The sequence below is a fragment of the Myotis yumanensis genome, unplaced genomic scaffold, assembly GCF_028538775.1.
Source record: "Myotis yumanensis isolate MYYU_CA2020_CCGP unplaced genomic scaffold, mMyoYum1.0.hap1 SCAF_11, whole genome shotgun sequence".
Taxonomy (NCBI): domain Eukaryota; kingdom Metazoa; phylum Chordata; class Mammalia; order Chiroptera; family Vespertilionidae; genus Myotis; species Myotis yumanensis.
The window spans coordinates 54,148,679-54,172,862 of NW_027223762.1; the positions used below are offsets into that span (position 1 = coordinate 54,148,679).

General features: G+C 40.2%; 1 long non-coding RNA gene across 1 annotated transcript; it reads right to left on the reverse strand.

Annotated features, from left to right (window-relative positions):
• Positions 1 to 1,336: 1,336 nt before the first annotated feature.
• On the reverse strand, positions 1,337 to 9,360 carry LOC139020073 (uncharacterized). Its single transcript, XR_011473187.1, has 3 exons — positions 9,280 to 9,360; positions 1,944 to 2,260; positions 1,337 to 1,407 (listed from the first exon to the last, which is right to left on the reverse strand). It is a non-coding gene; the product is annotated as an uncharacterized lncRNA (long non-coding RNA).
• Between the last annotated feature and the right edge of the window lie 14,824 nt (positions 9,361 to 24,184).

Consider the following 24,184-nt stretch of genomic DNA (forward strand, 5'->3'; position numbering starts at 1 on the left):
ACAGCCATCAACCCTCTCCAGATTTGGTGGCCGGGAGGTGGACCCAGAGAATAGTCCTAAGAACTGCACTATCACAGGTCCTGGAGTCCTGGGATTTGTTCTGATTTTTCACCTTCATCTTTTGATTATAGAGCTCTCTGCTTTTAAGACACAATCATTTCCACGGAGCTAATGGAGGAAGAAGGGTGGGACCTGCGGAAACCTCAGTATGATAGACAGGGACCGCAGGAAAAAGGATCCCAACATTTGCTACTTTGCCTTCTGGTAGGGGCAAGGAAATAATACCATTTTCTTTACTTTTCTCTCTTACCCCATTATCAAGAACACATTTTGGTAAAAGAAGGTTAAAATGGCTAGAAATTGTTTAAAAAATGACTAGAAATCTAAGTCCTATGTAGGTAAGTTGGGTGTTTATCATTGTATGTCTGGTTATACCCCAGCTAAGCATAGATTTCAGGCAGGTCAAAGAGTGATTTTAAGTCTGTCTCCAGCATAGAAATATATTTCTCATTTCAAGGACCTAAATGTTCATTTCATTAGGAACTAGTAATAAAAACATGATAGGGTAGCCCTTGACTTAGAGAAGCTCACCCTTCATCAATTTCTCCTGGGAGCTCTTTGCCAGATACACACTGTTAGGAGGTGATGCCAGGCCGGGCATCCATACCACCCCCGAAGCTACTGTCCCCCTAGCTTCTCCCTTCTCTGCCCATAGCTTCTCTACGCTTTTTTGGCCCATTCTTCCCCACACTTTCTATCCATGCACCAGCCCCCTCCCCAAGAAATCTCCTTAACAATTAAACAAAATTAACTGAAAATTTATAAGATCTATTTCCTTATTACCAGACTAAGTGATTAACATTTTGAGAACTTAACAATTAGACAATTACATGGGTTACAGCTGATTTCAATATGGCATTTGTGGTCATTAAAAGAGAAGAGTTGAGATGACACCCTTAGGCATGCAGCTCCCTGACTACATTGTTTGTGTATGAAAACCAGATTTACCCAAGAGTGCCTTCTCCAGGGGCGTGCCTTGCCGTGACTGTGAGAACTGCCTGTCCTGTTCTTTCTATGTGGAGATGTCCCTGTTGACTGTCACCCCGGCATCGGTACCAAGTTGCTGTTCCAGTGCATGAAGGCCCTTATCTGCAGGAAGAAGCAACGTCCAGGAAGCAGTGTTCAGAGACCTGTCTGGCACACAAACAGGCATCTTTAAAAGGGAGAACCTCTTTTTGCCAGAGCGATCCTTGCCGAAAGCGGCTTTCAGTAGAGCTAAAAGGAACACACCCTGGGGCAGCTCTGCTTTGAACATTGCTGTCCATTTAATAAACAGCCCTTCTCTCCTGACCAGCGCCTTCGCCTTCCAACACCAGGAACAGCAAGCAGCAGGACTGAGTATAAACACTTGGAAGACAAAGGTAAATAAGGGTGGAGTAATCAAATAAGTCACCTTTCCTCATAGAGTAAACTGTCCCCTCCCCCATCATGGGCAGCTACAGTGACACGTGGTCTGGCCATAGAACAGCAGGGCTGGCCGCACAATTTCCTGCCCAGTACAAAATGAAGATACACTCCTCTTGTTCAAAAAGCAGGAAACATGTACTGTTAAAGGCACTATATGAAGCCTTCCCTCTCTTTCCTGGTTGCTCTCTTGACCTGCCTGAGTGTTTTTGAATTTGCTGTTTAATGTAACGCCCTTGGGGAGGGGATACTCGCAGGGTAAGTGCAGGTCCTGTTGGGCAGCTGGACGCCCCCTTCCTCCAGCTGCTGACCTTGCAGCAGTCTCAGCGCCTGAACATACCCAGTACCTGGACGGGGGTGGGGGGAGTGGGGGAGGGGGGGGGGGAGTGGACGAGAGGCCTTTCCCTGGCGAGTTTCCCCGCCTTTACTCCCCCAAACAGTTGTGGTGCCCTGGCAGAGACGACTGCTGTCACCCACACCTTGCTGAAAAGCATTCCCGGGGTGTCCGTGACACACCCCAACCTTCCTGGGCCTCAGCCCAGGGCCCCACTGGGGGCAGAGCGTCACAGCAGAACACGGGCCTCGGAACATGAACCTCAGCAGAATACAACCTGGTTGTCACCCGGGGGGAGTGGCAGTGGTCACAGTCGGGAGGGCAGACGTGGTGAGGGTGAAGCCTGGCAAGGCTCCACGCGCCAGGTGATGAGCGCCCGCTGCCAAAAGGTGGGGAGCTGACAGCAGGCAAACCGCATGGCAGCTGAAGACTCCAAGGCACATGCTTCCAGTGTTCGTCAGACTTCATTTACAAAACAGAAATTTAAAGAAAAAATACTTAGAATTTTAAGGTGGCAACTGCATAGCAGTAAACACCAAGTGCAGGGTCTGTCTGAATGTGGGGTCCCATGCCACTGCTCTGTGTACACGCTTTGAAGCCTGCTATGTGGGGTAAAATTATTGAAATCAGTGAAGGTCCAGAAAGGTCTTTGCTTTTTATCACATTTGTGGCATTTTTCATCTGACCTCATACACAATTTCGTTTCTCTACCTTCTTCCCTGCCTGGATGCCATCTGCAAGGCTTGGCTCCTGCTCTTACCAACTATTCTCTGGCATATTACAGCCCCTCTCTAAACGTTATCCATGAAATAGAAATAATGCAATCATCTCATAAGATTGTTGTGAGCCCTGGCTGGTGTGGCTCAGTGGATAGAGCGCCAGCCTGCGGACTGAAGGGTTCCGTGTTCGATTCTGGTCAAGGGCACATGCCCGGGTTGCGGGCTCAATCTCCAGTGGGGGGCGTGCAGGAAGCAACTGACCCATGATTCTCGCTCATCATTGATGTTTCTAGCTTTCTCTCCCTCTCCCTTCTTCTCTGAAATCAATAAAAATATATTTAGGACAGAAAGATTGTTGTGAGGATTTAATGAAGTAAAGCTTAAGGGCACCAAGTCTAGTGACTGGCATATGTTTTATACAAATGGACATACACATGTATAGTATTTACCCACATACAGGATACCCATACCTCTCTGCTAGGACACAGAGGGACACTACCAGAGTACTTAAAAGGTACTTAATAAGTAATTTTGGATGAAAGAATACAGTTAGTAAGAACATGTTTTTACATATCAATCTAGCTAATGGATGCTTTAGGCAAAATGCAATGCAAATATAACTTTACAATTTAAAAGAGAAATCAGAAAAGCATTTTTTAAAATTTCAAACCTGTTGTTGTAGACTAATTCAGAACATAAGCTTGACTGAATTGAGGACATGGAGAAAATGAAAAAATTCTGAAAAAAATACGATTTCAGAGTGAAAATAAGGCCTTATAAAAAAAAGAAGAAAAAATTTGTTAGCATGGAGAAGGGTAAGAGAGAACTTTAATAGCAATATTGCCTTCAGTTAAAAGTGTATATTTTGTTATAAAAGTAGTACATGTTTATTACAGAAAACTTAGAAAATACACATTAGCAAAAAAATTAAAAATATGCACACTCCCATCATTCTCACACAATGAGAAAATTTGTACCAATTGATATCCTACTGTAAATATAGGTTTGATACCCTTGATAATACTGAGGCATTTTTATTTTTAGCGCATATTTACTAATTTTACAGCTAAAATGTCATCTCATTGATATTTTTATTTTTAAAATTTTTATTTATTGATTTTAGAAAAGGGGAAGGAGAGAGAGAGATTTGTTCTGGTTATTTATGCATTTATCGGTTGATTCTTATACAGGCCATTACCAGGGATTGAACCCCAAACCTTGGTGTATCGGGATCACGCTCTAACCAACTGAGCTGCCTGGCCAGGGCAAAAAATTAGAAATGTTTTAAAGTACACATAAAAAGTACAGAAAATAATAGAGCAGATGCAGCATTTCTATGTGTTTTTTCAGAAGGAAGGCCGGCTAGGGGTGAGTTAGAGGCTGTAGTAATACAATTTGCCATGTTGCTAGAAAAATAAGTAAAATGTTTACCTTTTTCCTTACTGTTGTGCAAGAGTTTCTTGTACAATAAAGATGTTAACCTTTTTCTATGCCACAGAGCTTTTTTTTGTGACCAATTCATCAACGTGACTGATAAGAGCCCTGGCCTAGTGGCTTGGTTGGTCGGAGCGTCATCCAGTACACCGAAAGATTGCGGGTTCCATCCCTGCTGATGGAACATAGCTAGGTTGAGGTTATGATTCCCCCATCAGAGCGTGTACTGGAGGCAACATATCAATGTTTCTCTCACATCGATGTTACTCTCTCTTCCTCCCTCTCTCTCTCTCAAATCAGTAAAAACATTTCCTCGGGTGAGGATTAAAAAATACATTTTTCACAAAGTGACTGATAAGAACAGAACAAAAATAAATTAGTTTAAATTAAAAAAAAAATTTAGTTGGACATGAGAAACAATTTCTTGACCATAAAGAGAATAAACTTAGGAAACAATTTGCCATTATAAAGTCTCTGACCCTCCATCTGTCTTCTATGATTTACATGAAATCTAATTATGTAGGAGACAGGAACTAGATCAAATGGTTGTTCATGTTTTCTCCTGGTTCTGTTTATTTTCTTAGATTCTAAAAAGCCCTAATTTCAGAATTAGTAGGGAGAGGCCTGGCTTACTTGGACTATTTGATTTAACTCGCATTCCTCACTATTATAAGCTAAACAACTGAACCTTTGCAGGACTTTTGAGTGAGGGCTGCTAAGTCTACTATTGTTTGTTGGTTCAGCAAGTAAATGTGAATTCCATTACATAACAACTAGGACAAGTGTTCTATTTATAAAAAAAAACAGCACGCTTACTGCTGAGTCATTAGGAGCCATTGGGACTGTACACAAACACAGATATTCAACACTAGGCAGGCATGTGGTAGGAATGCACTTCTCTAGCCCCTTGCAGCGAGGTGTGAACATTTAATGACTTTCACTGGCCAATTAAACATGACAGGAAGGAACATTTCCACTTCTGGGACCAAGTTTTAAAACAAAAGGTTTATATGTAGTTGATTGTATGTCACTGATACCTCAATAAAAAGGTATAATTTTATTCACAAAGTTTACATGTACATACATTTTATTAAAGTTTATATATAGTTTATAATAAACTGCACGTGTTTAAAGTGTACAATGTTATATGAGTATATACCCATGAAATCATCCCTACAATCAAGATAGTGAACATATCTGTCACCTCCAAAAGTTTTCACTTGTACTTTTGTAATCCCTTCCTCTCCCACCTCCCTGTCCCCTATTTCCAAGCAACCACTAATCTCCATTCTATCACTGTAGATTAGCTTTGAATTCTCTACAGTTTAGTCATACAGTAGGTATTCTTTTTTGGCTGGCTTCTTTCACTTAGCATGATAATTTTAAGATTCATCCATGTTGTTATATGTAGCGATAGTTCATTCAGTTTTTACTGCTGAGTGGTGTGTCATTTGATGAATATGCCAGTTTTTTTTTTTTAAATTAAATCTTTATTGTTCAGATTATTACATTTGTTCCTCTTTTTTCCCCCCATAACTCCCCTCCTTCCAGCTCCCACCCCACCCTCCACCCTCATTCCCCACCCACTGTGTTCATCCATAGGTGCATGATTTTTGTCCAGTCACTTCCCGCATCTCCCACACCCCTTTTTCCCCCAAGAATAGTCAGTCTATTCCCTTTCTATGTCCCTGATTCTATTATAATCACCAGTTCATTCTGTACATCAGGTTATTTATTCACTTGATTCTTAGATTCATTTGTTGATAGATGCATGTTTGTTGTTCATAATTTGTATCTTTACCTTTTTCTTCTTCTTCCTCTTCTTAAAGGATACCTTTCAGCATTTCATATAATACTGGTTTGGCGGTGATGAACTCCTTTAGCTTTTCCTTATCTGTGAAGCTCTTTATCTGACCTTCAATTCTGAATGATAGCTTTGCTGGATAAAGTAATCTTGGTTGTAGGTTCTTGGTATTCAGCACTTTGAATATTTCTTGCCATTCCCTTCTGGCCTGCAAAGTTTCTGTTGAGAAATCAGCTGACAGTCGTATGGGTATTCCCTTGTAGGTAATTGAGCCTCTTTCTCTTGCTGCTTTTAAGATTTTCTCTTTGTCTTTTGCTCTTGGCATTTTAATGATGATGTGTCTTGGTGTGGTCCTCTTTGGATTCCTTTTGTTTGGGGTTCTCTGCGCTTCTTGGACCTGTAAGTCCATTTCTTTCACCAGGTGGGGGAAGTTTTCTGCCATTATTTCTTGAAATAGGTTTTCAATATCTTGCTGTCTCTCATCTTCTGGCACTCCAATGACTCTGATATTAGACCGCTTAAAGCTGTCCCAGAGGCTCCTTACACTATCTTCACACTTTCGGATTCTTTTTTCATTTTGCTTTTCCAATTGGGTGTTTTTTGTCAAATCTTTGGTTTGATTATTGTGCTCCTCTGGTCTGCTATTGGGTATAATATTCTTTATTTCAGTCCGTGTATGCTTACTTTCTAATTTCTTTATCGTAGCATCGAGGGTCTCATTAGTTTTCGTGAGGCTCTGCACAAATTTATGGCAAGCCCTCAAAATTGCGATTCTTAGCTCCATATCCTCCATTTCTGTCATGTTTTTTTGTCTCCGCATCTTTTATGCTTTCTTGGTGCACCCCCTTGTGGTCTCTGTGCGCAGTCTTGTTCTAGCCAAGCCTTAATTGTTGTAGTTAACACTAGAGGGGTTTGACCACCAGGCCGGCTGGCTATAGGAATCAGCTGTATGGAAAACGTCTGCCTTCTGGGGAGGCGCTAATCCAGCCTTTGCCTGAGGCGATCGGCAAATGGCTGTGCGCAGGGTTTGGGCGGGGCGGGATCAACAGGGCGGGCGGAGGGAGCAGTTATGGCCACGCTCAGTCCCGTTCCCAGAGGCTCTGCTTCTCAGAACCCCGGCAGCCGCTGCAAACCTCGGAGAGAAAGCTGCCCTCAGGTCCCAACTGATACCGGATAATCCCGCTTCTCCCGTTTGAGTCTGGGTCCCTAGAGACTCGCCCGGATCTGGAGCCCAGAGTCTGAGACTCACTCCCGGCAGAAAACGACAACCGCGCCCTCAGCCACCAGCCCGCTTTGCGCGCGCACCTCGGTACCTTTGTATTTTCCACACTGCGCCGCCTCTGAGCCTCGATTTGCTGTTCTCTTTCCTTCTAGTTGTAGAGTCTCTCTTCAGCCAGCCTTCCTGTGGTTCTGGGTGATGTCCGTTCAGTCTTTTAGTTGTATTTTTGAAATGGTTGTTTGCGGCAGCGGTCTCCGGTGTTTACCTACGCCGCCATCTTGGTCTCTCTATGCCAGTTTGTTTATCCATTCACCTGTTGATGGGCAGTTGAGCTGTTTCCAGCTTGGGTTCTACTACAAATAAAACTTCTAGCCCTGACCGGTTTGGCTCAGTGGGTAGAGCGTCGGCCTGCGGACTGAGGGGTCCCGGGTTCGATTCTGGTCAGGGGCATGTGCCTTGGTTGCGGGCGCATTTCCAGTGGGGGATGTGCAGGAAGCAGCTGATCGATGTTTCTCTCTCATCGATGTTTCTAACTCTCTATCCCTCTCCCTTCTTCTCTGTAAAAAATCAATAAAATATATTTTTTAAAAAACCTTCTATTAACATTTGTGTACATGTCTTTATATGGTTAATAATTATATTTCTTTTGAGCAAATACTTAGGAGTGGACTGAGGGGATCATATGTTCCTTGTATGTTCAACTTAAGAAACTGCCAAATTGTTTTCCAAAGTGGTTGTAATATTGACATTGTCACCAGAAGTCCACAAGGGTTTCAGTTCTTCTTATCCTCATCAATACTTGCTATGGCCTTGGCTGGTATTGCTCAGTGGTTGGAGCGTTGTCCCATACACCAAAAGGTTGCAGGTTTGATTCCTGGTCAGGGCACATACCTAGCTTTCAGGTTTGATCCCTGGCCCCAATACATATGGGAGGCAACTGATCAATGTTTCTCTCACATCAATATTGCTCTCTCCCCCCAAAATAAAAAATCAGTAAAAACATATCTCAGGCGAGGATTACAAAATAAAAAGAAAAGGCAATAAAGGACATCCAGATTGGAAAGGAAGAAGTAAAACTGTCTTTATTTGAGATGACATGATAGTCTATGTAGGACATCCAATGGAATCTCCCAATTCTGTTGTAGGTTTAGAGTAAGCACGTTTAGCTAAGTTGTAAAATACAAGATCAACTGACAAAAGTCAGTTTTCCTATATACTAGCAACAAACAATTGGAAGTTGAAATAAAAATTACCATTTATAATAGCATTAAAATTGAATAATTAGTGATAAATCTGACAAAAGATATAAAATGTATCTAAGAGAAATTAAAGAAATTAATAAAAGGGAGAGATACTATGTTCATGGGTCAGATGACTATGAAGATGTCATTTCTCTAAAAATTGATCTATAGATTTAATGCAATTTTAATCAAAATCACATCAGGACTTATTATGGTAGAAATTGACAAGCTGTTTCTAAAATTCATGGAAATGCAAAGGACCTAAAAAAGTGAAAACATTGAAAAAGCAGAACAAAGCTGGAGCACTAACACTATCTAATTCTAAAATTATTATCAAACTTCAGTAATGAAGACAATGTAGTATTGGCACAAAATCAGAAAAATATGTCAGTGAAATAAAACAGAGAGTCCAGCAATAAACCCACACATATATGGACAACTGATTTTTTCAAAGATACAAGGCAATTTAATGGAAAAAGAATAGTCTTGTCATTACATAGTGCTGGAACAACTGGATATCCATATGCAAAAATCCACCACTAAACTATACTTCAATCCATACTTATGCTTTATGTAAAATTTACTCAAAATAGATCTTAGATCTAAAACTATAAACTTCTTAAAATAAAAGATAGAAATTAATCTTGAATTGAGTTAAAGATTTCTTAGATATGTACCATCCATTAAAAAGTACAGTCCGTTAAAAAAAAACCCCACAAATGAATACATTAGACTTAATCAAATTTAAGCACATCTGTTCTTCCAAGGACAATGTAAAAAGAATGAAAAGTGTAGCCACAGACTGAGAGAAAATATTTTCACATCATATACCTGATAGAAGTCTTGAATCCAGAATATATAAAAACTCTCAAAACTCAATCATAAGCAAACCAACAACCAATGCAAAAGATTTAAATAGAGAATTAAATTAAAGAAGATTTATTTAAAAAAAAATAAACATATGAAAAGGTACTCAACATAATTAGCCACTAGTAAAAGTTAAATTAAAACCACAATGAGGTGCCGCTACATACTTACTAGAATGGCTAAAACGTAAAACTTACCATTCCAAGTGTTAACATGATGTAGAAAAATTAGAATGCTCACACTGTTAATGAGAATGTAAAATGTTATGTCCACTTTAGGAAAACCCGTTGGCAGTTTTCTTTTTAAGTTAAATATATATCAACCGTATGACTCAGCCCTTTCACTCTTAGCTATTTTCCCAAGGGAAAAGAAAGCATATATCTATACAGAGACTTGTACATGACTGTGTATAGCAGCTTTATTTGAGATAGTCATGTATTCACTTATCTAAAACTCACAGCCGTCCTATGAGTTGTGTCCTGTCATTATCCCCATTTTCCAGGGATTTGTTAGGACATGAGGACGTGAAGCATTAAGTTGGTCACTCATGCTTGTCCACCACCAAGACTAATAATAAAACCTGCCTCAAATATACATTACGTATTACACATTACACACTACCTATTACACATTATATAATTATATTATATTATATTATATTATATTATATTATATTATATTATATATCTGCCTCAAAGTTCAAAGTGGGTTGGGAAGTTCAAATTGAATAATACATATAATGTACATAGTGTAATGCCTAGCATATTGTATGTACTCAATAATGTGATTGCTGATGATAATTATTTGAGAGTAGGGAATGATAGTTCAAAAATATGTGAAAATATTTTCACATCATATATCTGATAGAAGTCTTGAATCCAGAATACATAAAAACTCTCATATTTTGCCATGTATCTATAGAGAAATGAGCATAGCTCCTTTTTTTAAGGAAACATTATCAAATTTTAATAAAATACTATTGAGTTCTGGAGACAATGAGTGAGGTTTACAGACTTCGTTCCTTTAGCAAATAGATAAATCTGTTGAGATGAGGGCCAAATTGTCTGCATCAGAGTGTCAAGCAGTGAAACCTGTAATTCCTGATTGTTCTGCAGTTGTTTGAGCAGAGATGGTCACGATGTAAAGTGAGAAGACCTGTTTTTGAAGTGATATGTCCTTTTGCCGGAGGGACCCACAGGGAAACATTCTTACTTACCTGGCCTGGGGGAAGCTGGTGACGGTTTATCAGACTAGGCAGGGCCATTAACTCTTCAAATAATTCTTCTAGCAATCAAAACATTGTGTACTGTTGTCATTTGATTGCATAAGTAATTTTTCTCCAGAGAAAAATAGAAAAACATGAGTAAGCAAGACGAGAATACCATAATTATAGCCTCATAATCTCACCTATCTATAAATACCTTAGTGGAAACTTTTCCAGAACTCCTTCTACACATCTTTAAAAGAAATAAAAGTAGAATAATAGCACAATTTACATTTTTTAATAATTTGCTTTCTTCACTTGGCAGTGTATTCTGACTTTTAAAAAAATTTTAGTTGATGCATTTCTGCAACATCATTAATCTTTGTATAGATATATAATCATCAATGTAATCAACCCCCTAATTTTGAGATTCCAAACAAGGCTTTGTTGACCATCTTTGATTCTACCACGCGCCTCTACATATTATATTCACTGATAATTTCCTTAAGAGTAATTCTCTAAAAGAGAAATTGCCTTGTCAAAGGATGTGAACATGTAAAAGATGTTTTACATATTTTCCAAATTGCTCTTCAAAGAAGTTGTACTGACTTCCCACTCCCCCTGTCAGTGCACATACTGTTACTTTAAGACAAGCTCTATAAAAGAAGATTGTGATAAACTCATGTGTGTCCTTTTTATCTGTGAGTAGCCAAATACAATGCAAATAAGATTGCTTTCTACATCTAAATTGGGGTTAGGGTAGTCAACTCAGAGTAATCAGGGCCAGCAGGTAGATTTCTCCACAGTTGGGAGCTTGAAATGTAAAACAATGCATAAAAATAGAAGAAGAAAGGAAAAGCCTACTCAAGGAAAGGTGAAGCAATTTGTAGTGTACTTTTGCTGACCTTGTAAAATGGCTTCTATTAATATATGTTTTACAAAAGGGCTTCGGGGAGGTCCTTCCGAGGCTGGAGGGTAAAAGAACTAGGAAGGGCCCTGACCGGTTTGGCTCAGTGGATAGAGCGTCGGCCTGCGGACTCAAGGGTCCCAGGTTCGATTCTGGTCAGGGGCATGTGCCTTGGTTGCGGGCATGTACCCAGTGGGGTGTGTGCAGGAGGCAGCTGGTCGATGTTTCCAGCTCTCTATCCCTCTCCCTATCTCTCTATAAAAAATCAATAAAATATATTAAAAAAAAAAAAAAAAGAACTAGGAAGGGGCTTGCCAGGCTCAGAAGCCATTGGAAGAGAGGACCTCAGAAGTCCAGACTGAAAAATCTAAGGATTAATGGTTAGCAACTCATGCTTACACAGCACTTTATACTTTACAAAATACATTTTTTAAAGAAACAATCTCTCTCTCTCTCTCTCTGTATGTGTGTGTAGATATAGATATAGATATAGATATAGGTAAAGATAGATATATATATTTCAGAGAGAAAGGGAGAGGAAGAGAAAGATAGAAACATCAATGATGAGAGAGAATCATTGACTGGCTGCCTCCTGCACACCCCACACTGAGGATCAAGCCTGAAACCTGGGCATGTGCCCTGACTGGGAACTGAACCGTGACCTCCTGGTTCATAGGTCGACACTCAACCACGGAGCCATGCCGGCCAGGCCTACAAAATACTTTTAATGAAATGTAGGGAAATAGCAGGATATTTGCTGTAGTAGGACCATGGCAGTGGATGGTGCTGGGGGGGGCGGGGGGGGGGGGGCGTTCTATACTAGCACTGCACTAGCCACTCCTAAGTTCTTGTGACTTGAGGTATAGAAACCACTTACTTTTTCCCTCAACAGCACTCGGCTGCTCTAGAGTGAAGGTTTGTGTCCCCCCAAAGTTCATTTGTTGAACCTAATCCCCAATGTGGTGGTATTTTGAGGGCTGGGCCTTTGGGAGGCGATAAGGTCATGAGGATGGAGCCCTCATGAATGGGATTAGTGCCCTTGCATAAGAGATCCCAGAGAGCTTGCCTTGCCCTTTCTGTTGTGACTGCCATCTATGAACCAGGAATCTTCCCAGACACCATATTTGCCTGCACCTTAATCTTGGACTTCTCAGCCTCCAGAACCGGGAGAAATAAATGTTTTTTTGTTTAAGCTACCCAGTCAATGGTATTTTTGTTATAGCAGCCCAGACAGACTGACACCTGCTATCTTTAAATGCAATCCTAACTCCTAGGTGGGGGTGGGGGGCTATTGCAAGATGTTATGTAACTGTGACAAGGCAAACCCTGCCAGAAATAGCATGGAGGTCTCTCTCTCTCTCTCTCTCTCTCTCTCTCTCTCTCTCTCTCTTTCTCTCTCTCCTCTTCTTGGCCTTCCTTAAAGTGTTTCTCTTTGTTTCCTTTCTCCCAAGCTCCAAGGGCCCTTCTTTTGCCTCTGAAACTTGTTTTCTGAGCCCATGGAGCCCAGCTTCTTCCATGGCTTGCTTCTTCTTTGCTTCTGCCTCTGTGACTTTCTAAATAAACTTTTGCTTGTATTTGGAAAGAAAAACAAAATGGAATGTTAAAGAGTCCGGAGGCATAGGAAATGCTGGGTGGTATGCTAGTGATAGAGCAGTGGGCAATGTCTACTTGACCCAGGAAGAATGTGCATAGTGAAGAGAAGAGAGCTAAGGAAAATCCAGAGAACGCCAACATCTTAGGGTAGGGAAAGGGCCAGGGAAGAAGGGTGAGAGAAGGAGAAAAGGAAGGAATGGCCAGACACTCAGGAGGAAACCAACAGTTAAGTCAATGGCCGGAGAAGGGAAGAAACAGAAAGGACAGATGCACTATTAACCTATTTGAAGGATTTCTTGTGGGAAAGAGGTTACACTTGTTTTCTATAACAAGTATGTGACAAGTATATAAACACAAGAGGTAAAACAAACCCAGTGGTGAAGGTGCAGGTAGGAGGATCTGGAGCAATAATTAGTGTTCTTGTCGAGTCTGAATGCCTTCGCCTCCCCATCTTCGTCTGTTAATAACCTGGCCCTTGGTTATAAAGTGGGCAGTAATATTATTCTATCCCTCTGGCCACAGTGACTGGTCCAGTGATAGGCATATGATGCCAGGCAAGACAATCAGAATTCTTGTCCAAACATTTTCTAATTGGACTGGTCTTCTTTTCTTCCCTTTTGGTGATTGGATTTTTTGGCCATGAGCTCAGAACTGGAGGGCATGCTGCCTGTTGAGCATTGAGAGTTTGTCTGCAAGAGCAGAACTTCAGCACGCATTTTCCTAACATTAATTAGTTATGAGTTGATTAATTAATAGCATGATTTGTGTGATGCATCAAGTGCTGTTGTTATATTCTCATCCAGAACTAGCAAGCAGAACAGGAGAACCATGGGTGGAAGCAGCACCAGCCTGCAATGACTGTGTGACTACATGCTGCTTATCGAAGCAGTGGGTTGTAAAGTTGATAAGAATGTGTACAAGTGTATTAGTGAAAAGGATGGCGGAGATAGTAAAAGAAGGATTGTTACTCTTGAGTAAGAGCCATATATAATAAGGAAATAAAAGGCATAGAAAGCCTTAGATTCATGCAAGGTTAATATATTGATGGGAAGTGCAGGAATAAAAGAATATAGTCACTAAATGTTATGCTTCTTGGTAGGAAAAGAATCTTATAGAAAACTAACAAGGTGAGGGGGAAATCCGATTTAAATTTAAATCTATTAGATTACTCATATGAAATGCCATTTTTAAAGTCAAAACTGTCAAAGAACAGCAATTGTACATGATTTTCCCTAATATATAGATTGTCCTTTGTTATGACAAATAAGAACCTAGATACTTTGAGGTATTAAATAGCTAAGTACAGTTTAATTATAAAGTTCCTGTTTAATTTCCCAGGAACAGAATTTTTAATTGCAACTAGTGGGATTTGGGAATGCTTCAAGGAGAGGTGTTTGCAATGGTGTTGAAGACTGCTTGACTTAGTAGTGGAGATAGAATAGAAAAATATCCCAGGCCATGGGCAGTAGCCTAAGTAAAGGAATGGATAGGACAGTGAGTACAGTATGCTACCTTTTGTGTAAGAAAGGAAAACAAAGTATATACTCCTATTATTTGCTCATGTAAATGTTTAAATTTTCTGTATTCTTAGAAGAAATTAATGCCAGTGGTCGACTTTTTGGAGTTGAGTATGGAATCTGGGTCGATGCGGGGCAAGGTGTAGGGAAGACTCCTGGGTGTCTGGCCATTCCTTCCTTTTCTCCTTCTCTCACCCTTCTTCCCTGGCCCTTTCCCTGCTCAATGCACAAGCATGGGAACATGGAACAGACTGATGAATCTCAGAGGGAAATGGGGAGGGGGTGGGCGGGAAGAGATTAACCAAAGATCTTATATGCATACTAGAGGCCCAGTGCATGAATCCTGGCCTGCCAGGATCAGGCAGAAACCAGCAGCCTGACATCCCCCGAGGTGTCCTGGATTGCGAGAGGGCGCAGGCCAGGCCGAGGGACCCTAGTAGTCAAATAAAAGAAGTGAGACCAATAAGAGTAATGTGGTACACAAGGGGTGTCCCTTAGAATGCTCCCCAAACTTTACTGCGCTCACAAGTCATTTGGGGATAAAATGCATGTTGTGACACAGTAGGTCTGGGATAGCACTTGAGAGTCTGCATTTCTGCACACTCCCAGGTACTGCTGGTGCTGGTGGTCTGCAGATCACATTTTGATCCACAAAGCATTGCATCTCAACCTCAACCCTCTGCTTCTCCTTCTATCTCTCCAAGAGCTCAGACTTGGTGTCCAAGGTGTAAGCACACACAGCACAAGGCAGAGAAGGAGGTAGAGATCCCCTTTCCATCTACAAATTGTGCTTATTTCCTCATCGGGTTATCTGAATGGATCCATTTTAGAAAGATAATACAGATGTCAGCATGAGGCATAGAAAAGAATCATGAAGAAATGAGAGGCAGCTATATCAAGCAAGAGTTGACAAGGGTCCTTAAAGATTAGAATGGAAGCAGCCATCAACCAGAGTGACTCAGTTGGTTGAGTGCCATCATGTGCACCAAAAGGTTGCCGGTTTGATTCCTGGTCAGGGCACATACCCAGGCTGTTGGTTTAATCCCTGGTCGGGGGCAAACAGAAGGCAACTGGTGGATGCTTCTCTCCTCTCCCCACTTCCCTCCCTTCCTCTTCCCCCTCCTCTCCTCCCTCCTTTCCCCTCCCCACCCCTCCCCTCCGCTACTCTCTCCTCTCTCTCTCTCTCTCTCTCTCTCTCTCTCAGCACGTTCTTAAGTGAGGATTTTTTTTTTTTTAAAAAGGAAACATTTGAGATCTTGCTCCCCAGCACATGTCGTCAGAGATTGGCTCAAATAAACTCATAACAATTTTCTCTAGAAAAGAAAAAAAGAATGGAAGCAGCCAGAAGAGATTTTTCAGAGGTCAACTCAGCTGGCTGAGGAAGCCAACCTGATGTTAGCAGGAGAGTGAGAAGGAAGGAATAAAGGCGATTCCAGAGTTTTGTGCCTGGATGTGCCTAGAATGATGAGGGTGCCATTAGCTTGTGGGGGAATATGAGTTCAGTTTTATCCCTTATATCTAGGAGAAATCCTAGATCTGAACAAAATGGTAAAATAAATATAGTCATGGGTATCAAGTGAGTATGGACATGAAGTACAAAATGTTTAGAAATAAGAATGTTAGGGCACATGTTCATTGAGGGGAAGAAATCTAAAATAATGACAGGGACTGTTTTGGTAGTGTAGGGTGGTGCTACCAAGAAGTTTTAGATAAGATAAAAACCTTTGCTCCTAAGCAGACATGCAACATTTTCTTCTGTAACAAACTGTTGTAAATCTTTCAGAAAACCTTTGAAGCTTCCAGGAAAGCCAATCCGGTCCCTGACATATCTGCTCCGATATTAGAGTCTGAGTTGCTGGAGTTACTTGTCTGGTATCTTTTATGAGCACTGCTTGTACACAAAATAGTCTTCTGTGTTCCCTTTTAATGAATGTATTTTGGAATGTAAATGTCTTTTCTAATTGTTTAAAATTTACTAACAGTTTTACAGAAAAAGGTACATATAAAACAACTTGGTAGAGCTTTTGGATCTTCAGTTCTTATTAGTGCACTACATACCAGTATATGCTCCTGGTGGTAATGGCTGTGAGTCATTGGTGTGTAAATTGTTTAATGACCACTCATCCCTTTGCAATGTGCCCTAGATGTTGCTGTCATCAAAAGACGGAGTCTGTTGCCTCTCTTCTTGAATCTCAGCTGGCCTTATGACTGGCTTTGACCAAGGGATTACAGTATCTGCTCTTGCCCTTTTGCAATGTGCCGCAAAGATGTGAAGAAACTTGACCTAGCCTGCTTCCGGTGAGAGACCATGTTCAGAGATAAAGGCCCACCCTTCAGCTAGCACCAAACTCCAGACATCTAAAGATGAGTCTGAATGAGTGAGCAGGGGCCAGATTCTGAAGGACTTTGTGAGACATGCTAAGGAAGTTGGACTCTGTGGCACGGACAGAGGGAAGTCACTGAGGCATCCGAAGCAAGGGAGGGAACTTATCAAACTTACATTTTAGAAAAATAAATCTCACAGTCGGGAGAAGAACAAATGGGTTGAGGAAAAACCTGGAGTTAGAAGATCTGTAGGCAGAAACACTATGGCAATAGCACAGGTGAGAGATGAGCTGGGACTGAACTAATATAGCAACAACAGAACTGTTGAGATTTGGGGCATGAGGAAGTGGGAAGACTTACCTAAGGGTAACTAGGGTGGCGACAGATGTACCGACTAAGATAGGGGATGGGGATGGGGAGCAGGAGGAGACAGCACCAATGGAAAGAGAATGAGTTCATTTTGGGCGTGTTGGATTTGAGATACTTATGGCATGTCCAGATGGAGAGGACTATTTGTCAATTGGATATGATGATGTAGGGTTCTGGAAGAGGTCCTGCTAGAAATAGAGATTTGGGAGTTCATCAGGACAAAGGTAGAAGATCCTAGAAGGTAAATAAGGTTAGTTAGAATAACACCTGAGGTGGAAGGGGTGGACATTGAGAAGGGACGCCAAAGAAGAAGCCTGAAGAAGAGAGGCCCAAAACAACTGTGAAAAATGCAGGTTTTAGAAGTCAGGTTGAACATTTCAAAAAGAGAGAACCTACAGAGAGGTAGGTGAGGTAAGAGCCGCAAAGTAACCTCTGGATTTGGGAATTAGATAGTTGGTGAGCTTCCCATAGCAGTTTCAAACAAATGATAGGAGTGGGAGCTAGACTGCAGAGAGTTGAAGAAATAGATGGAGGGATTTAGATTTCCCTTTCAAAAAATTTAGCTGCAGATAAAAAGAAAGATGATGGTATCAAGGTTTAAATCAGTTTTTGTCGGTTTGTTTCTTAAAATAACAAGTATTTGAGCTTGTTTACAGGCTATAGAGAGTAAGGGATTGAACAAGCATTGGAGTGAAGCAATAACTGATGGAATGGGACCCTGGAGTTGGGAGTAGGAGATGGGCTTATGTGTAGTGATAGAGGGATTGGGTAGGAAGTGAGCCATTTCGGCCTTTGAGACTGGAAGGCTAAAACCCCAATAGAAAATGAAAATCGCCCTAGCCGGTTTGGCTCAGTGGATAGAGCATCAGCCTGCGAACTGAAAGGTCCCAGGTTTGATTCTGGTCAAGGGTACATGCCCGGGTTGTGGGCTCGATCCCCAGTGGGGGACTTGCAGGAGGCAGCTGATCCATGATTCTCTCTCATCATGTATGTTCCTATCTCTCCCTCTTCCTTCCTCTCTAAAATCAATAAAAACATATAAAAAAAAGAAAAGAAAATGAAAATCATTCATTTTGGAGGATACCACCCTGCTTTCTGGTGTGGTTTGCGCCAGAAGTTTTCAGCAACCTGGTGTAGGTAGAATGTTGGATTTGCTTATGGAGACAGTTTCTAGTTTTTCAATATTTCAAATAATGGCAAAAGCCATCTTTTATTAGTTCTATTTTTCTTTAAAAAGTATAACATTACTAATACATTTGAATGCTTGACATACTTTCTCTCCCTTTTTCCTTTGAGGTAACCACTGTCCTGAACTGTCAATATGTTATTCCAGCTAACGTTGGATTGCACTAAGTATTTATTATCTATAATTTATATAGATACATTGTTTTGTATGTTGAAAGACTTTTTTTTCAAATTATAAAGGAAAGTTTATTTAGAAAGGTAGTGAGGTGGTAGAAATGAGCCAGCTGGGCTGCGTAGTCTCAGGAAACAAGTTACAGAGGCAGAAGAAGGGCCCTTGGAGCTTTTGAGAGGGAAGGGAAAGGTAATGCTCCTGAGGGGAAGAAGAGGAGAAAGGGAAAGGTGCGGGCCTGCTCCTAGAGGGAGACCGCCTAAATAATTTTAATAAATTGGTATGTTACTGTACTTTTCATTCTGAAATTTGCTGCTGCTTTTTATTTTTTTAATCCTCTTCTGAGGATATGTTTTTATTGATTTTCAGAGAGAGAGGGAAACATCGATGTGAGAGAGAAATGTTTATCGTTTGCCTCTCATAGGCACCCTGCCCAGGGATGGAACCTGCAACCTGGGCATGTGCCCTAACTGGAATGATACCAGAGACATTTTGGTGCATGGGACGATGCTCAACCAACTGAGTCACACTGGCCAGGGCCAGATTGTTGGAGTTTAAATCTCAGCTAGTTAACTTAAAGTCTATGTAATCTTGATGAAATTACCTAAACTCTTTTTACTTCAATTCTCCTCCCTTTCTCCCTTTCCCTCCCTCCCTCCCTCCCTCCCTTCCTTCCTTCCTTCCTTCCTTCCTTCCTTCCTTCCTTCCTTCCTTTCTTTCCTTTCTTTTTGCTTCAGTTTCTTCATCTATAAAGTGGGGGTGATTAGTAGTACCTAGCTGTTGGATTTTATGGGAATAATATGCATTAATACATGTAAAGTGCTCAGAGCTAGAGTTCCAGTCAAGATGGCAGAGTAGGTAAACACTGCACTCACCTCCTCCAGCGACTGTTAAATTAGACAACCAATCAGCCTGAGGGAATCCCTCTCATCTGTGGCAACAGCAATCAAGGCTCAACTACAACAGAAGGGCAGACACAATCCACATAAGGGAAACCCCAGAGCACTCAGCTCAGTTGATCAGGGAGACTAGGCCTCACAGGACATCTACTATAAAAGGCCACTCTACCAAGACTGGGAGTTATAGCAGCTCCACTTAATACATAGAAACAAAGATGGGGAAGCAGCCCAAATGAGAAGACAAAGAAACAAGTCCCAAATGAAAGAACAGAACAAAACTCCAGAAAAAACCTAAATAAAATGGAGAGAAGCAATCTACCAGATAGAGAGTTCAAAATATGGGTTATATATATGCTCAATGAACTTATGGGAAGAGTCAATAAGTTCAGTGAAAATTTAAACAAAAAGATAGGAAACATAACAATGGAATTTGTGTTACAGGTTTGTTCCCCTATTTGTATTAAAGCCCAAACAAATGCAAACCAAAGTAAAAGTTTATTTAAGGAAATTGCGCCTTTCCTGGAGTCACAGGTGAACTAGTGGTCTAATTGCTGGTTCCCCCAATTCCTGGCCTGCATGGCACAGATTATATATGGGGGGGGGGGGGGGGGGATTATTCATGGTGACTAAGGAAGTAGGGGTCATAGGCTCTTCTGATTCATTGGAGCCAGGGTAGGCAGTAGTTCAGTGATGGCGAACCTATGACACGCGAACTCATTTTTTTGGTTGATTTTTCTTTGTTAAATGGCATTTAAATATATAAAATAAAATATCAAAAATATAAGTCTTTGTTTTACTATGGTTGCAAATATAAAAAAATTTCTATATGTGACATGGCACCAGAGTTAAGTTAGGGTTTTTCAAAATGCTGACACGCCGAGCTCAAAAGGTTTGCCATCACTGGAGTAGTTGACCATTATATCAGGTCTCGATGTCAGCTATGGCTCCAGTCTGTCTGGGTACATGAGGGTGTGGTGGGTAGCATCATTCCACTTTCCTGGGCCTGGGACTGAAACACAACCGAGATCAAGATGTTATCTTCAGTTTGACTAAAACTCGGTTCCCTTGATCAACAGACTTGAGGCTTAAATCAGTTTGACACTGGCCAGAACCGGATGTTCTAAGGCAGTGATTCTCAACCTTCCTAATGCCGTGACCCTTTAATACAGTTCCTCATGTTGTGGTGACCCCCAACCACAAAATTATTTTCGTTGCTACTTCATAACTGTAATTTTGCTACTGTTATGAATCGTAATGTAAATATCTGATATGCAGGATGTATTTAGGTGACCCATGTGAAAGGGTCGGTCGACCCCCAAAGGGGTTGCGACCCACAGGTTGAGAACCACTGTTCTAAGGGCTCTAAGGTAGAAGGGAAAAAAAAAAGGAGGAAAGAGAGTCATGGTGCCATTAGACTGAATCAAGAAGACAGAAAGGAGAAAGGGTCATGTTAAAGAAACAGAGTTTCTGTGTAGTTAAATTAGAAAACATAAAAAAAGAACCAGCCAGAAATGAAGAAGACAGTAATTGAAATGAAGAATGCATTAGAGGGAATCAACAGTAGATTAGATGAATTAGAGGATCTAATTAGCGATTTGGAATACAGGTAGCAGAAAACTCCTAATCAGAACAGCAAAAAGAATAAAGAATTCAGTCAGGACACATACAAGAAGCAACCAATGAATGCATAAATCTCTCTCTCTCTCTTCTTCAAATCAGTAAAAAAATAAGAATAAAGATTTCAAAATAATAAAGATAGTTTAAGGGGCTTCTGGGACAACATCAAGCATAACAACATTCTTATCATAGGGGCACCAAAGGAGAAGAGGGAAAGAAATTGAAAACCTATTTGAAGAAATAATGACTGAAAACTTCCCTAACCTGGTAAAGGAAATAGACAGACAAGCCCAGGAAGCTCATAGAGTTCCAAACAAGATGTAAAGTACAGCATAGGGAATATGGTCAATAATATTGCAAAAACTCTGTATGGTACTAGACTTATGGGGGTGATCACTTTGTGAGTTACAGAAATATCTAATCACTGTGTTGTACATCTGAAACTAATATGATATTGTATGCCAATTGTGATTGAAAAATTAAAAGAATTTTTAAATAGAAACCAATGAGGAAAAAAATCCATATGAAGCATAGAATACTACAGACATACACATATATGAACACTCATATGTACATACACTTATTATTATAGTAAAATGCTGTAAAGATATATCAGCTTTAGGTGACTGTTCATGTTTCAGTGTATTTTTGTGTTATTTAGAAATCTAAGTTGACAAAAGATCATGCAGAAACCCACCATTTAATTCAGCAAAGACCCATTCTTCTGCTCCTGCACCCTTCAATCTCAAGAATTGGCAGTACTATTTACCACCACTTGGTAGCACTGTACAGCATATGTAGGACTAACTCAAAACTTCATCTTAATCTCCGAAGGTCTAAAATTGCAAAACAAATATCATAAGGTGACAGCTTTGTGATGGACACTCACTCAAGAAAAGGTTATATGATAAGTAAAGCTAGAGTATTTGGTTAAGAAACACATTAAATACTGAAAGTTTTATCTACAAGAGAAATCCACTAAAGGGAGAGATCCAGGAGGGCTCTCACGAAGTGTGGAGGCTTCGAGGGGAAAATGAGGTAAGCTGGCCTGTGAGGCGTAGGGTTAGACTTCAGGAGATTGAGAGAAGGACATTAGATTCCCAGAGGGAAGGGACAGAAGCAAGAACAGTGTGAGCAGAGAAAATGAGACTGATTGAGATCAGAACTGAAGGTTCATGCTGGGAAGTAGTTCTGAGGCCAAGTGGGTGAGCAGTGAGTAGGACAAGGGAGGTGATTGGATTTGATAAGGGGGCAGTGCGTGGAGATCCCTAGAAGTGCTATTTCAGGAGACTGGTGGTCAATTGACAGACCCATTCATTATTTATAATATCCTGTTTGATCTTTGTGTGAAAAATATTCTTCATAGTTTTTCATGAAAAATAATGCTAATATCCTAAATATCCCTATTGTTATGCTTTTTTGGGGGTGAGGGGGTGGGGTAAATCAGAACAAGGTACAGATCTTTAGCCCTGATAAAGTAGCTTGAATACATGTATTTATTTATTTATTTATTTTTATTTCAATAATTTAAACCTAAAAACTTAAGTTTGTTTTTTTAAAATCCCAATGTTTTAAAGGAGAGAAAAAATATTTTCTGGCTGACTGGTTTGGGAACAAGAACAATAGATTTTAATTATTGTGCCATTAAAACATACACTTTGAAAATAGCATGCTATTAAACAATGATTGGGTTACAGAAGAGATCAAAGAAGAAATAAAAAAACATCATGGCAACAAACGACAATGAAAAATCAACAATCCAAAATCTATGGGACATAGTAAAAGCGGTCTTGAGAGGGAAGTTCATAGCTCTACAGGCCTACCTCAAAAAAACAAGAAAAAATGGTAATAAAAGATCTAACCCTACACCTCAAGGAGTTAGAAAGAGACCCACATGAAAAGCCCAGTGTAAGCAGAAAGGAAGGAAATAATAAAGATCAGAGTGGAAATAAATGACATAGAGACCAAAAAAAAAAAAAAAAAATACGAAAGATCAACAAAACCAAGAGCTGGTTCTTTGAAAGGATAAACAAGATTGATGAAAAAATATTATGAACAACTTTATTCCGACAAAATGGACAACCTAGACAAAATGGACATATTCTTAGAAAAATACAAGTTCCCAAAACTCTATCAGGAAGAATAAAAAAACCTGAATAGGCTGATACTACTGAAGAAATTGAAGCAGTGATCAAAAATCTTCCAGCAAATAAAAGCCCTGGTCTGGATGGTTTTACAGGGGAGTTCTACCAAGTATTCAAAGAAGAACTAAAAACTATCCTCCTCAGACTATTCCAAAAATTTCAAGAGGAAGCAACACTTCCAAGCTCTTTTTATGAAGCCAGCATTACCCTAATTCCAAAATCAGATAAAGGAACCATAAAAAAAGAGAACTACAGGCCAATATCCTTGATGAACATAGATGCTAAAACCCTCAACAAAATTCTAGCAAATCAGATTCAGCATTACATTAGTAAGATCATACACCATGACCAAGTGGGATTTATTCTGAGGATGCAAGGATGGTACAATATCCGCAAATCAATAAATGTGATACATTACATAAACAAATTGAGAGACAAAAATCACATAATCATATCAATTGATGCAGAAAAGCATTTGACAAAATCCAACATCCTTTTTTGATAAAAACTCTCAGCAAAATGGGAACAGAGGGATCATACCTCAACATAATAAAAGCCTTATATGACAAACCTACAGCCAACATCATACTCAATGGGCAAAAACTAAACTCATTTCTCCTGAGAACGGGAACAAGACAGGGATGCCCACTTTCACCACTCCTGTTCGATATAGTACTGGAAGTGCTAGCCATAGCAATCAGACAAGAAGAAGAAATAAAAGGCATCCAAATTAGAAAAGAAGAAGTAAAACTGTCATTATTCACAGATGACCTGATATCATACATAGAAAACCCCAAAAACTCTATCAAAAACTATTACACTATAAATGAATTTGGCAATGTAGCAGGATACAAGAATAACACCCAGAAATCTGTGGCTTTTTTATACACCAATAATGAATTCACAGAAAGAGAAACCAAAAAAAAAAAATCCCATTTACCATTGCACCAAAAAACTTAAGCTACCTAGGAATAAACTTAACTAAGGAGGTAAAAGACCTGTACTGGGAGAACTACAAGACATGAAAACAGAGATAGCGGAAGACATAAACAAATAGAAGAATATACGATGTTCATGGATTGGCAGAATCAACATCATTAAAATGTCCTTACTACCCAAAGCAATCTATAGATTCAATGCAATACCCATTAAGATACCAAAGGCATATTTCAC